This window comes from Heptranchias perlo, unplaced genomic scaffold (assembly GCF_035084215.1).
Source record: "Heptranchias perlo isolate sHepPer1 unplaced genomic scaffold, sHepPer1.hap1 HAP1_SCAFFOLD_44, whole genome shotgun sequence".
In the NCBI taxonomy this organism is placed as follows: domain Eukaryota; kingdom Metazoa; phylum Chordata; class Chondrichthyes; order Hexanchiformes; family Hexanchidae; genus Heptranchias; species Heptranchias perlo.
This window is the reverse complement of record NW_027139453.1, coordinates 6,667,132-6,680,699: the sequence shown is the minus strand read 5'-3', so window position 1 is coordinate 6,680,699 and position 13,568 is coordinate 6,667,132. Positions and strand designations below refer to the sequence as shown.

Genomic DNA, 13,568 nt, shown 5'->3' with positions numbered 1-13,568 from the left:
ATGGATTGAAAATTGGTTAACAGACAGGAAATGGATAGTCGGAATAAATGCTTCTTTTTCGGGGTGGCAGGCAGTGACTAGTGGGGCACCGCAGGGATCAGTGCTTGGGCCCCAGATATTCACAATATATATCAATGATTTGGATGAGGGGACTAAATGTAATATTTCCAAATTTGCTGATGACACAAAACTAGGTGGGATCGTGAGTTGTGAAGAGGATGCAAAGAGGCTTCAAGGCGATTTAGGCAAGTTGAGTGAGTGGGCAAATACATGGCAGATGCAGTATTAAGTGGATAAATGTGAAGTTATCGACTTCGGATGGAAAAACAGAAAGGCAGAGTATTATTTAATTGGTTATACATTGGGGAATGTTGATGTACAAAAGGGCCTGGCTGTCCTTGTACATCAGTCACTGAAAGCAAACATGCAGGTGCAGCAAGCAGTTAGGAAGGCAAATGGTATGTTAGCCTTCATTGCAAGAGGATTTGAGTATAGGAAAATGATATCTTACTGCAGTTATGCAGGACCATGATGAGACCACACCTGCAGTACTGTGTACAGTTTTATTCTCCTTAGCTAAGAAAGGATGTAGTTGCCAGAAAGGCAGTGCAGCGAAGGTTCACCAGAATGATCGCTTGGATGGCAGGACTGTTATGTAAGGAGAGATTCGGTCGACTCGTCCTGTATTCACTCGAGTTTAGAAGAATGAGAAGGGATCTCAATGAAACATATAAAATTCTGTAAAGACGATATGGACTAGATGCAGGGAGGATGTTACCCCTCGTTGGGAGTCCAGAACAAGGGGTCACAGCCTCAGGTTACGAGGTAGGACATTTAGGACTGAGATGAGGAGAAGTTTCTTCCCTCAGAGGGTGGTGAACCTGTTGAATTCTCGACCACAGGAGGCTGTGGAGGCGAAATCACTGAATATATTTGAGAAGGAGTTGGATAGATTTCGGAACACAAAAGGCGTCAAGGGGTATGGGGATAGAGATGGAAAATGGTATTAAGATAAAGGATCAGCCATTATCATATTGAATGGCGAAGCAGGATCGAAGGGCCGAATGGCCTACTCCTGCTCCTATTTTCTATGTTCTATGTTTCCTTCTCTATGACTATCTCTCTGTGCCTATCTCTCTCTCCGTATCTCTCTCTCTTTCTCTCAGTCTCTCTGTCCATGTCTGTCTCTCCATGTCTCTCTCCCTCTGTCTCTCTTCCTTTCAGTATCTCTCTCTTCTTCAGTGTTTGTTTATCATTCAATATCTAAATGTCTCTCTGTTTCGCTCTCTCTCTTGCTCTGTGTCTCGTTCCTTCTCTCTGTCTCCCTCTTTCCTTCTCTCTCTCTGACTCTCTTTGTCTCTCTCGGTGTCTCTCTCTGTCTCTGTGCCTCTCTCTTTCACTTTCTCTCTCTCTCGCTGTCTCTATTTCCGTTCCTCTGCCTCTCTCTCGCTCATTGTGATCTTTCTCTCTCACCGTCTCTCTCTCTGTCTCTATCAAACTCTCTCTCACTGCCTGTCTGTCTTTCTGTCTCTCCCCCTCTCTCTCACTGCCTCTATCCCTCTGCGTCATTCTCTCAGTGTGTCTCTCTGTTTGTCTCTCTCTCCCTCTCTCTGTTTCTGTATGTATGTATTTCTGCGACTCTCTCTACGTGTGTCTCTCTCTGTCCCCGCGCTCTCTGACTCTCTAAGTGTCTCACTCCACATGTCTCTCTTTGTTTGCTTCTCTCTCTGTGTTTCTCCCTCTCATTGTTTCCCACTTTCTGTCTCTCACTCTCTGTTTCTCTCTCTCTCTCTCTCTTTGTGTCCCCGTGTCTGTTTGTCTCTCTCTTCCTCTGTGTCTCTCTCTCTATTTTTCTTTGTCTAGTCTACCTAGCTCTCTCTCTCTCTCTCTGCCTTTCTTTCGCTCTCGATCTTTTACTCTCGATGACTCTCTGCCACTCTCTCTGTCTGTCTCTCTCTTTCTATGTCTCTCTCACTCTCTCTTCCTAATTCTCTGTGCCTCTCTCTCTGCCTATCTCTCTCTCCCTCTGTCTCTGTCTGTGTCTCTCTCTGGCTCTGTCTTTTTCTCTCCATTTTTATCTCCATCTCTGTATCTCTTTCTCTGCCTCTCCCTCTGTCACTCTCGGTGAGTCTCCCTCTCTCTGTGTATGATTCTCTCTGTCTCCATTCTCTGTCTATCTCAATCTCTCTGTCTATCTCTCTCTCCGTGTCTCTCACTCTGTCCCTTACTCTGCTTCTCTCTCTCTCTCTCTCCCCCTCTGTTTCTTTCCCCCTTTCTCTTTGTGTGTATCTCTCTCTCTGTTTCTTTCGCTCTATCTGTGTGTGTCTCTCTCTGTCCGTCTCTCTCTCTTTCTCTCTCTCTCTATCTTGCTCTCTCTATCTCCGTCCCTCTGCCTCTGTCTCGCTCACTGTGCCTCTTTCTTTCTCACCATCTCTCTCTTTCTCTCTCTGGCTCCATCTCTCTCTCTCTCTCTCTCTGATTCTCAAACTGTCCCGTTCCCTTTCTGTCTCTCTATCCGTCTCTCTGTCTCCTTCTCTCTCTCTGTCACTATATCTGTCTCTCTGTCTGTCTGTCTGTCTCTTTGTGTCCACGTGACTGTGTGTCTCTCTCTCCCTGTGTGTGTCTCTCTCTGTCTCTCTCTCCATTTCTCTCTGCCTCGTCTACCAAGCTCTCTCTCTCTCTCTCTGCCTTTCTTTCACTATCGATCTTTTTCTCTCGATGACTCTCTGCCACTCTCTCTGTCTGTCTCTCTCTTTCTATTTCTCTCTCACACTCTCTTCCTCCATCTCTGTGCCTCTCCCTCTGCCTATCTCTCTCTCTCTCTCTGTCTCTGTCTGTGTCTCTCTCTGGCTCTGTCTGTGTCTCTCCATTTTTATCTCCATCTCTGTATCTCTTTCTCTGCCCCTCCCTCTGTCTCTCTCAGTGAGTCTCCTTCTCTCTGTGTATGATTCTCTCTGTCTCTTTCTCTGCGTGTCTCCCTCTCTGTCTATCTCTCTCTCTGTCCCTTGCTCTGCTTCTCTTTCTCTCTCTCCCTCTCTGTTTCTTTCTCCCTTTCTCTTTGTATGTATCTCTCTCTCTCCGTTTCTTTCGCTCTTTGTGTTTGTGTCTCTCTCTGTCCGTCTCTCTCTCGTTTTCCCTCTCTCTCTCTTGCTCTGTGTCTCTCTGTCTCCCTTTTTCCTGCTCTCTCACTGACTCTCTTTGTCTCTCTCTCTCTCATTCTCTCTCTCTCTCTGCCTCTGACGTTGTGCCTCTCTCTCTTTCTCACTCTCTCTCTCTCTCGCTCTCCCTATCTCCTTCCCTCTGCCTCTGTCTCGCTCCCTGTGCCTTTCTTTCTCACCATCTCTCTCTGTCTATCTCTGGCTCCACCTCTCTCTCTCTCTCTCTCTGTGCCTATCGCTCTCCACCTGTCTCTATCCCCCTGGGTCAATCTCTCTCTGTCTCTCTCTCTCTTTGTCTCTCGCTGTCCAGAATGACAGAATGGTTAAAGCAAAGCAACTTTATTCACTACAATTATTTATCCAATTCCTTTTTGAAAGCCACAATTGAATCTGCTGCCACCACCCTTTAAGGCAGCGCATTCCAGATCACAATTACTCGCTGCATAATAATCTTTTCCCTAATGTCCCCTTTGGTTCTTTTGCCAATCACCTTAAATCTGTGCCCTCTTGTTCTCGACCCTGCCGCCAATGGGAACAATTTCTCTTTATTTACTTTATCTAAACCCGTCATGATTTTGAACACGTCGATCAAATCTCCTCTTTACCTTCTTTGCTCTTAGGAGAACAACACCAGCTCCTCCAGTCTATCCACGTAACTGAAGTCCCTCATCCCTGGAACCAATCTAGTGAATATTTTCTGCACCCTCTCAAAGGCCTTCACATCATTCCTAAATGTGGTGCCCAAAATTGTACACAATTCTCCAGCCATCTCTAAAGTATCGAATTATTTATGAACCAGAAAAAACTGCAGCAAAATTCAACCAAAGAGATGAGAAGTGCAGGCACTAGGGGCAGGAAAGACTGTAAAGGCTGAGGCTGCTTTCTCTGGAAAAGAGAAGTCAGAGAGGTGATCTATTGGAGGTCTTTAAAATCAGGGGAGAGTGCGGGTGTTAAATGGGGGAGAAAAAGAGATGATTCCACTTATGAGAGGGACCAAAACTCGAGGCCATAGATATAAGATAGTCACCAATAATTCCAATAAGTAATTCAGGTGAAACTTCTTCACCCAGAGAGTGGTTAGAATGTGGAACTTGCTACCGCATGGAATGGCTGAGGAGAATAGAATAGATGCATTTAATGGGAAGCTGGATAAGTACATGAGGGAGAAAGGAATAGAAGGTTATTCTGATAGGGTGAGATGAAGTATGATGGGAGGATTCTAATGTGGAGCAGAAACACCGGCATGGACCAGTTGAGGCGAATGGCCTGTTTCTGATGTAAAAAAAAATTACAAACGTTCAAAATAATTTATCGGTTCCACTTAGTGACTTGTCTCCGCCTGATCAGTGGTCTTATTGTTTGAGGTGAGTCAGTTAAAGTCCTTTGAACCCCCAACCCGCCACAATGTGGAACCAAAGTAGAGGTAAATATAAAGTAGCTGTTTTTGCTTCCAATCCAGAAGACCAGTCGAAGGCGGGCGAGCTAACAGTCTCTCTGAGGGATGGGACATTTTTTACATTTTAAAATATACTTTATGAATAAAATTTTAAAGGTACATACAATGCAATTCAAGTCATGCTTCAAAAATTACAATACGGGTCACTGAAACATAGAAACATACAAAACAGGAGCAAGATTTGGCCATTCGGCCCTTCAGGCCTGCTCCGCCTTTCAAAATGATCATGGCTGATCGTCCAACTCAGTACCCTGTTCCCGCTTTTTCCCCATGTCACTTGATCCATTTAGCATTAAGAAATATATCTATCTCCTTCTTGAGTACATCTAATGGCTTGGCCTCCTCTGCCTTCTGTTGAAGAGAATTCCACAGGTTCACCACCCTCTGAGTGAAGAAATTTCTCCTCATCTCGGTTCTAAATGACATACCCCCTATCCTGAAACTGTGACCCCTGGATCTGGACTCCCCAGCCATCGGGAACATCCTCCCTGCATGTTCTCTGTCTAGTCCTGTTATATGTTTCGATGAGATCATCTCTCATTCTTCTGAACTCTAGTGAAAATATTTTGCAACGGTACATACAGTACAATTCAATGGCCCCGGTACAATCAATACAGTTACGTGCCATACATGGTTTACGATACAAAGGAGGCGGGGGGGGGTGCGGTTGACCTTGCACGGTTACATTTCCCCATAGAGCCTTCGCGTAGGTTGCGCCTCACCTCAATGCGTCCCGCAGCACGTACACCTGGACCTTTGAGTGCGTCAGTCGGTAACATTCGGTCGTGGACAGCTCATTCAGCCGGAAGACCAGCAGGTTTCGGACGGACCAAAGCGCCTCCTTCACCGGCTTGATGGTCTTCCAGCCGCTTCTATTATCAGTCTCGGCGTGTGTCCCGGGGAACATCCCGTCGAGTTGAGGGATGGGCCATTCAACTTTCCCTTACCCCTGAGAGTCGTTTAAACCGGAGGAACCACATTCCAGTTGGAACCTGCAGCCCTGCTCCCCGCTGCACAACACTGTTGGTCACAAACTCTCTCTCTCTGTCCGTGGAGGAATTTCGGTCGCTGCCGGGTTCAGACAGTTCTGTCTGTTTCACATTTTTCCGTAAGTAAATGATGTTACTCGTGAACAGCAAATGTTACGTGAGGGACGAATATTGTGAATAAATCTCCTACCTCTCCCTTCCCATTTATAATGGGAGGTCCAAACATGCAGCCTATCAGCACGGGGCAATGGATAGCAAACAGGTCAATTTCCCATCTCTACCCAGATAGGAAGCAGCTATTTGTAATAACCCTACAGAATCATATTGAATCCTATAATGATACACCCAGAGAAGGAGTCCATTCGGCCCATCGTGCCTGTGCCAGCTCTTTGGAAGAGCTATCCAATTAATCCCATTCCCCTGCCCTTTCCCCATAGCCCTGAAAAAATTTCCCCTTCAAATATTTGTCCAATTCCCTTTTGAAAGTTACGATTGAATCTGCTTCCCCCGCCCTTTCAGTCAGCGCATTCAAGATCATATCAATTGCTGCGTAAAAAAAAAATCCTCTCATCTCCCCTCTGGTTCTTTTGCCAATTGCCTTAAATCTGTGTCCTCTGGTTACCGACCCTACTCTCAGTGGAAACAGTTTCTCCTTATATATTCTTTCAAAGCCATTCATGACTTTGAACACCTCTATTAAATCTCTCTTTACCTTCTCCGCTCTAAGGAGACCAATCCCAGCTTCTCCTGTCTCTCCACATAACCTAAGTCTCGCATCCCTGGAACCATTCTAGTAAATCTCCTTTGCACCCTCTCTAAGGCCTTGACGTTCTGCTTAAAGTGTGGCGCCCAGTATCGAACACAATACTCCAACAGGCGCCTAACCAGTGTTATATAAATGTTTAGCATAACTTCCATGCTTTTGTACTTCATGTCTCACTATTTATAAAGCCAAGGATCCCGCATGCTTTTTTAACAGCCTTCTCATCTTGTCCTGCCACCATCAAAGATTTTTGTACGTGGACCCCCAGGTCACTCTGTTCCTGCATCCCCTTTGAAATGGCACCATTTCATTTCTATTGCCTCTCCTCATTCTTCCTCCCAAAATCCGAGAGTCAACAAACAGACATCAGCATTGTCTGCGATTTCTGTGGAAAACAAGCTGATGACAGCCTGCAGGGGGCGATATTTTCATTTATTGTAAAGGACAAATTTTGTTTCACAAACTGTGAGAAATGTTGTAAAGAAAAACACTGATAGGAAAATACCTCTGACTGAAAGAGCGTGGAAACACCTACATATGAACGTAGAAACAGGAGTTGGCCATTCAGCCCCTAGAAGCTGTTCCGCCTTTCAATTATATCACGGCTGATGTGATAAATAGTGGCAGCAGTGGGATACAAACCCTCGTCCCTGCAGAGGCCGTAGCTTAAATCCAGAGACTATGCTGTGAATGGAGCCCAGGACGTCAGTTGAATGACTGTGGTAAAACCTTCTCTGCTCTGAGGAGAACAACCCCAGCTTCTCCAGTCTCTCCACATAACTGAAGTCCATCATCCCTGGTATCATTCTAGTAAATGTCTTCTTCACCCTCTCTAAGGCCTTCACATCCTTCCTAAAGTGCGGTAACCAGAATTGCCTTCTGTCTCTTAGCCAATTCTCTATCCATGCTGTCACTGTCCCTTGAATCCCTTGGGCTTTAATTTTGCTAACAAGTCCATTATGTGGTACTTCATAAAATGCCTTTTGAAAGTTCATATACACAACATCTACGCTCATCAACCCTCTCTGTTACTTTGTCAAAGAACTAAATCAAGTTAGTCAAACATGACTTTCCTTAAACAAATCCATGCTGACTTTCATTTATCAGCCCATACTTTGCAAAGTACAAATTAACTTTGTCCCAGATTATTGTCTCTAAAAGTTCCCCCACCATCGACATTAGGTTGACTGGCCTGTAATTGTTGGGTTTATACCTCTCCACTTGTTGAAAAAAGGGGAAACATTTGCAATCCTCCAGTCCTCCGGCACTGTCCCCATATCTAAGGAGGATTAGAAGATGATAGTTCACAAATCTCATGCAACAGATGTGTTTGAAACCTATTAAGGCCTCAGAAATATAGATGTGTCCATACCTCATAATGTGTTCTGCATACATGATCATCAGGAACATCTGCCCAGAACCCATATGAAATGGACGGTAAAAGGCAGGCTCACCAGTAAGGAGGAGGACAGGGAGATGGGACTACTTGTTCGTTCAAGGAAGAAGTTCATTGTGAACAATCAGGACTTTAAAGGAACCTCAATGACCTACACTTTCTTTGAAAATATTTTGCGAGTAAATGCGTTCACCATTGAAACCGCTCTCGGTTTTCAACTCACTGAAGCTGATTGCGGTCGCTTTGTATCTGTTAGCGTGTAGTTTGGTATGGGGCGCTTTCAATTTCTGATATCTCACGAAACACCGGGGAAAATAAACTCAGAATCAAACTGCCCCTGTAAGTGATGAATTGAAGGGAAAGGAGCTTCAAACAACATATTGGGAGAGATATCAAGAGCAGCAAGGGGACACAAAGAAAGTAGTAAGGGTTGCAAAAACGCAACATGAGAAGAAAAACTTGCAAGTTTTATCAAGGATAACACTAAAAGTATTTAAAAGTATATTAAGAGAAAAAGGGTGGCTAAGGGTAATGTGGGCCCCTTAAAGATAGGTGCAGGCGATATTGTAATTGAAAATAAGGAAATGGCAGACATGCTAAATAATTACTTTGTATCAGTCTTCATGGAACAGGAAGAGGATAAAGCACCAGAGACATGAGGAAGGCCAAAAATAAATCAAGTGGAGGGACTTACTAGATTTAATCTGAGTAAACAAAACGGTAATGGAGAAAATAAGGAGTGCCTGTGGATATTATTTATACAGAATTCCTATAGGCATTTGATAAAGTTCCACACAATAGACTACTCGCAAAAATGAAAGCGTATGGAACTTGACATTGGTAGAGAATTGGTTGGGAGGTATGAGACAGATAGTAGGGATAATGGGTAGATACTCCAATTGGCAGGATGTGACTAGCCGTGTCCCCCAGGGATCTGTGACTGGGGTCTCAGCTTTTCACCATGTTTATCAATAACTTAGATGAAGGAACAGAGAGCCGTATATCCAAGTTTGCTCATGACACTAAGTTAGGTGGTATAGTAAGTCGTGCAGATGCGAGTGGAAAGTTGCAAAGGAACATTGATAGATTAAATGAGTGGGCAAAACTATGGCAGATGGAGTTCAATGCGGGCTAATCCACTTTGGATCTATGAAAGATAGGTCAGGGTATTTTCCAATTAGTAAGAAGCTAGGAACTGTGGAAAAGCAGAGAGAATTAACGGTTCATTTACATAAACCAGTAAAAGCTAATGGATGGATCCAAAAATAATTTAAAAGGCTAACGGCATTTAAGCCTTTACCTCAGGGGCTGGAATATAAGGGAATGGAAGTTATGTTGCAGTAATATAAACCTCTGGAGTAACTGCGTTCAGTTTTGGACATTGAACCTCAGGAAGGATAGATTGGCCTTGGAGGGGGTGCAGAGCAGATTCACCAGAATGTTGCCGCGGCTAAAAAGGTTAACTTTTGAGGACAGGCTGCATAGAGTAGGCTCGTATTCCCTCGAGTATAGAAGATAGAGGGGCGGTCTGAGCGAGTTGTTTAACATGTTTAAATGATTCGATAGAATATAGAGAGAGAATCAATTTCCTCTGGGGAATCAAGAACGAGGGGGACATAACCTTAAAATTAGAACCATGCCATTCAGGTTCGAAATCAGGAAGCACTTTTTTGCACAAAGGGCAGTGGAAGTCTGGAACTCTGTCCCCCAAAAGGCTGTGGATGCTGGGGGTCAATTGAAGCTTTCAAGACTGAGATTGATAGATTTTTGTCGGGTAAGGGGATCGAGGGATCGGGAGCAAAGGCGGGTAAATGGATTTGAGTCACAGATCATCATGATCCAAATCAATGGCGGAACAGGTTCAAGGGATTGAATGGCCTCCTCCTGTTCCCAATGGAAATGATGAGAATAAGCTTGGTTGAGGCTGTGACGTCTGGGTCAACCCGTGTCCAAACAAGGCAGGCCACATTTGGGAGTTTCATAACTTTGAAATGAATATTTTTCTTTTTTGACTTGTGGAACTTCGATCAATTGAAGAGTTATGAAAGTGAATCAGTGCAGTCATTCTAACTTCTGGCTGATGAGAAATACAGCTGTTTCCGTAGTGTAGTGGTTATCACGTTCGCCTCACACGCGAAAGGTCCCCGGTTCGATCCCGGGCGGGAGCATTATGTTCGGGCACTTTTTTTTCTGTGTAATAGTCGGTTCTGTTAAATTTAACACAAATTCGTGGCCTCACGAGCACTGAACATATTAAACAGAGCCCTTAAAAATACAGTATGTAAAATGAGAAGGGATAAAAAGTTCATCGCATGCGAAGCACAAAGGAAATTATTTAAGTTTTCCACCTTCCCTCAGTAGCCTTTCATTCTGTCAAATAAGTTATCGATTAATTAATGGTGATTGAAACAATGATTGTTTCATTTTCTTACCATAGAGTTTGAGTAAGTTCATGCAATTAATATAACAAGTGTTCAAAAGTTGCGTTTCAGACCGGGAACCGAAACCGGCACAACTGAACGCGTCGAATCTTCACCACTTCACCACCAGCGGCAGCAAGTTTGGTGACAAGCTGCGTTGCTGCCCATTGCTGCGGACGCGAGATACTGCGGCCCGAGCCAAACCTCCCCATCCGCCGAGCACAGGCTCTGGAAAACCCGGGGAGATGGCATCCCGCTCACCGAGCCTTTCCAGCAGCACTTATCTTACCAAGCCCTGTCGTGAGTGAGACTTTTTTCGGGGGTCTCAGTGTGGAAAAGTGGCGAGTGAAGTTGCCGTTGTTAAGTCAGGGTGGCCGAGTGGTCTAAAGTGCTGCGTTTAATTTATTACCGCTTCTGGAGGCGTGGGTTCTGAATCTCAATTCTGACATTGGTTATTTTGACTCCGATTTTATTTGTACCTTGAGCTGCAGTTGATTTTTCGGCCCAGTTGATTTGCTCTTCCCGCAATACCCAACCCGGTCTCCATCCTCGGCACGTTTTGACGCCCATCGGCTGAGCCCCAAACCGAGCTTCAAACGAAAATATGCTGGAAACACAAGGCGGTCAATCAACAAATATGGATAGAACAGACAAGTGGGGAAATGTACCATGTGAACATAGGAACAGGAGGAGGCTATTCAGCCCCTCAAGCCAGCTTCACCATTTCATAAGATCATGGCTGATCTGTGATCTACCTCCATATACCTGCCTTTAGCCCATATCCCTTAATAGCTTTGGTTGGCAAAAAGCTATCGATCTCAAATTTAAAATTTGCAATTGAGCTAGCATTAACTGCAGTTTGCGGAAGAGTGTTCCAAACTTCTACCACCTGTGTAGAAGTATTTTCTAATCTCACTCCTGAAAGGTCTGGCTCTAATTTTTAGACTGTGCCCCCGAGTCCTAGAATCCCCAACCAGCAGAAATAGTTTATCTCTATCCAGAAATTGTCGATGATACCACAGTCAATGAAAGGTGCAGTTCAAGAAGGCGTCTCACCAGCACCTTCTCAAGAGCAATTAGGGATAGGCAATAAATGTTGACCTTGCCATTGACACCCACATCCCATGAATGAATACAAAAAAACTCACCTGCATGGACGAGTAGCCGTAATTTCCTGCTGTTAAACGACGGGAAGAATGGAACCATCGGCTTCTGTCCTTTGAACGAACTGTGTGCTCTTGCCGTCGAGCTCAATCCCCACTTGGTCCTCTGCCCCGAATATCCACTGCATCAGAGAATCCTCCATAACATAGAATCATAGCATGAAAACATCACAGAGGGAGGCCATTCGGCCCATCATGCCTGTGCCAACTCTTTGAAAGAGCTATCCAATTAGACCCACTCCCCTTCCCTTTCCCCATAGCACTGCAAAATTTTCCCTTCAAATATTTATCCAGTTCCGCTTTGAATGATATTATTCAATCTGTTTCCACCAACATTTCGGGGAGTGCATTCCAGATCATAACAACTCGCTGCATAAAAAAAAATTCTCCTGATCTCACCTCTGTTGCCAATTACCTTAAATTTGTGTCCTCTGGTCACCATCCTTTCTGGCACTGGAAATAGTTTCTCCTTATTTATTCTATCAAAACCGTTCATGATTTTGAACCCCTCTGTTAAATCTCCCCTTAACCGTCTCTGCTCTAAGGAGAAGAACCCCAGCTTCTCCACCTCACTGAAGTCCCTCATCCCTGGCACCATTCTAGTAAATCACCTCTGCACGCTCGCCAAGGCCTTGACATCCTTCCTTAAGTGTGGTGGGCAGAATTGTGTTGTGGCCAGCTGGGGCCGAACCAGTGATTTATAAAGATTTAGCATGAGTTCCTTGCTTTTGTACTCTATGCCTCTATTTAAAAAGTCAACGACTCCGAATACTTTTTTTTTACAATCTGTTCAACTTGTCCTGACACGTTCAAAGATTTGTGTACGTACATCCACAGCTTTCTCTGTTTCAGCACTCCCTTTTAAATTGCACCATTTAGTTTCAAGAGCTGGCACAGGCACGATGGGCCGAATGGCCTCCTGTGTTTCGTTATTCTATGTTTTTGATTACATGTCTATGAAGCGCTTTGGGACATCCCCCAGAAGTGGGCGTGAGCAGTTCACCTTCTCCCTTAACACTTCCATCTGACCTGGACTGGACGAAGTAGATGTTTTCGTGGTGTAATGGTTATCATGTTGGCCTTACACGCGAAAAATCCCCGGGTCAGAAACAATTTGCTGGAACTTGCTCCTCACAAACTTCCAGGCGCGAGCTTTCTCTCGTATTAATTGAGCAGCAATCCTTTCACATTTAACAACGGCTGCACCAGATTCCTGGTCTCATCACCACTGAAAGCTTTGAAGCAGACTCCTTAAAATAAAGTGCGTAAAATGAGAAGGGATGAAAGTGAGAAAAGTTAGCGTAGATTCAACAGTCATTCGGCAAACTTGTAAGAGTGTCGTTCGGTGCGAAACAGAAAATTGGGGGTTTATTAATGGTAACTAAAAGAATCATTCCGCGTGTCAGAGACTTGAATTATTTGGTGGAATTGAGTGAACTGTTTTGTCAAAACAAACTCCCTGACCGGGAATCGAGCCCTGGGCGCGGTGGTGACAGCGCCGGATCCTAACGACCATAGTCATAAATATATTGGGCTGCAGCCGTGTTGGATTAAAATTATATTTCTGATTTGTGAGATGCAAATGCATTTCATGACTGCTGCTTACAAATGTATTTACATGTATCTCTATTATTTATTCATTTATTGGGGTGTATATATTGTAAATGTATTTTCTGGATATTTATTTACCTATGTCTTATTTTTTCAATTACACACAAATACATAAAACAGCTACACACAGGTATAATGATAACCACCACACAGTTATATCCAAATGCATTTATAAGTGTCACAGATGCAATATGTATATTTATAACAAGATATAGCACATTATAAAAATAATCAAAATAAATTTATAAATGGCACACATGACATAAACACCGACTTGAAAGGAAGTATGACATCCATTTATGCACACCCATAGTTTGTATTTTCAAACCGTCCTGTTAGCAGTCCTGAACAAAATCCACAAACCGAAAGTCTCGGTTTTTATACAGATGCTGCCGGTCCTGTTATGCATTTTGAGCAGTTGTTTCCTGTGATGTGATGTTTCTGAGCTGTCTCCTTCCACGATTTTCAACTCAGCCCCTGGGCGGAGCTCGCAGCCGCCTCGTTGCAATAACAGAACAAATGGCGACTCCTCAGCTAGCTCATTCGGTATAGCATAAGACTCGGAATTTCAATGATCGTGGGTTCAAGCCCCACGTTGAGTGAATTCTGTTT

General features: G+C 44.2%; 1 non-coding gene across 1 annotated transcript; it reads left to right on the top strand.

The window, feature by feature from the left end:
* The first annotated feature begins 9,857 nt into the window (after positions 1 to 9,857).
* On the top strand, positions 9,858 to 9,930 carry trnav-cac (transfer RNA valine (anticodon CAC)). The gene has a single exon. It is a non-coding gene; the product is annotated as a tRNA-Val (tRNA).
* The last annotated feature ends 3,638 nt before the right edge of the window (positions 9,931 to 13,568 follow it).